Source organism: Sciurus vulgaris, assembly GCF_902686455.1.
Source record: "Sciurus vulgaris genome assembly, chromosome: 4".
NCBI lineage: Eukaryota > Metazoa > Chordata > Mammalia > Rodentia > Sciuridae > Sciurus > Sciurus vulgaris.
Window position 1 is genome coordinate 47964974 of NC_136464.1, and position 2104 is coordinate 47967077.

Consider the following 2104-nt stretch of genomic DNA (forward strand, 5'->3'; position numbering starts at 1 on the left):
TTGCCACTCTGAAGCAGAACTTGCTTCCATTTTAATGCCTGGAACCATAGAGTCACAAGAGTGATCATGTTCACTGGCAAGTCCCCATGTCTCCTTAGAAAAATAGCCAACTCCTCCCAGTGGAGCCTGCTGGATCCAAGAGGGCTGTGCAGTGGTGCTGCTCTAAGATTGCACTTGGACATCATGGTGGCCAACAACAGGATATGCTTGGACAAGGGAGTCTTGATGTCTCCCGATGACAAACATTCTTTGTTTCTCTCTAGGTTGTAGTCTGGCTTTCTTATTTTGGAATCAGTTCTAAAAAGAAAGAGAAATTGTTTTCAATCTAATATTTTATACTTAAGCTGAGTTTCATCTTGATCACTGACTTTCCTCTTGGCCTTGAGTAGACACAAAAGAGAAAACTCTTCCTGGGATATTCATATTATGGGGGTCATGAATGGTACACAATCCCACACTCCAAACTGTCCCCACAGTCTACAGCAGTCCTTCTGTCCATATGAAAATAGGGTTTTCAAAGTCTCCCAGTAACTTCTCTACAACCTCTGTATTTAGAATGAGGAGACCCCCAGCTGGCCCTAAACACAGTTCCATAGCTTCTTCATTTCACTCAAGCTGCCCATCAGTACACATTCATGACTCAATGTACTCTAAGAATATTCTTCAATCTATTGTATTTAAAAGCCACATACAGAACAAGAAAGAGTTTGTCATCACTGGACATGCATTTTACGTGTGATCCTAATGAGTGCATTGAACACCTCTAATCTTCGTTTTTTCACGCGATAAATTATGGCTAACTGCAATGCCAGCCATAGGACTCAAGGCATTCAGGAGGATGTATGGCAATGATAAAATGTTTTTCAGACTGCACAACCCAATAGCTAGGCTTGGAGTGGGGTACAGGCAAAAGGATCTTGAAGTCTTTTGACATTTAATCACTCCTGAAACCCATCTCCAAGTTCAACATGGCTTTAAGTTAATAGCTAGAATGATCTTTCATCCACACTTACAATGGATTACCTTGTAAATATACATAAGAAAACTGGTACCTCCAAACACAGGCTTTCACTTTCTCTTTGAACAAAATTAAAAACAGAAAAAATGAGGTGGAAGAGCCCATAATATGTCAGCACTTACACAACCAATTAGCAAGTAGGTTACATAAAGATGAAACCCAAACGAGGTGCTCCTTTCTCACATTCAGACCTTCCAAGTTCCCTCTTCCCATCCGGGGTTACTTTCTGATCACACACACCTTCAATAAGCATGTGCACATCATTTGAATTTAAATTTCTTTCCATGTCATTTTCTTGTTCAGATTCTCTACTGCTTTTCATAACATCACTGACTTGCAGTGATATTTCAAGTTCATGGAAATTTTATAATGTAATAACTTAATTGCTTACACACTATGCCATTATGTTATTTTCCACTGCTGTCTGATATTTCCTTTCTTATTTCAACACAGAAACTGTCCTCCAAGGGTCAAACAATGAATATATTCATTGACCTATGGATAATGACAGAACAGAGATATATGGAAACCTTCTTCAGTGTGCATTAGGGCAATCCTAATCAGGTAAAATTTTAGGCAGCTTTAAAAATAATGTACAACATTATCATATCAGAAGTTCCAAAAACAAAATTCTGGTTCACGTCCCAAATAGCAACAAAGTACCTCTTAATGCTGTGAAGTGCAATGTGTGGAACACAATCAAATACATTCATTCTCCTGCCCTTTACATCATTCTTCTCCTAGAAGTCTGATTGGCATACCAAACTTAACATTCCTGAAATGAAAACTCCTAATGTCTCAGGCATAAAATTGATCAGGACAAAATTTTAGAGCCACCTTTAACTCCTCTCCCTCAATATCCAATATCTCTGCAAACTATCACTTCCATCTTTTAAAATATTCAATCTTACAAGCTCCTTATAATTCCACAAAAACACTCTCATCAAAAGTGTCACAGTTCCTACACAGCATAAGCACAAGAATGTGCTAATTGTTTACTACTGACAAACATTCTTCACAATAGTGGATTACTACGTAAAAGTCACATGACTCAATCACACCAACACTGGAATGAATACATGACAA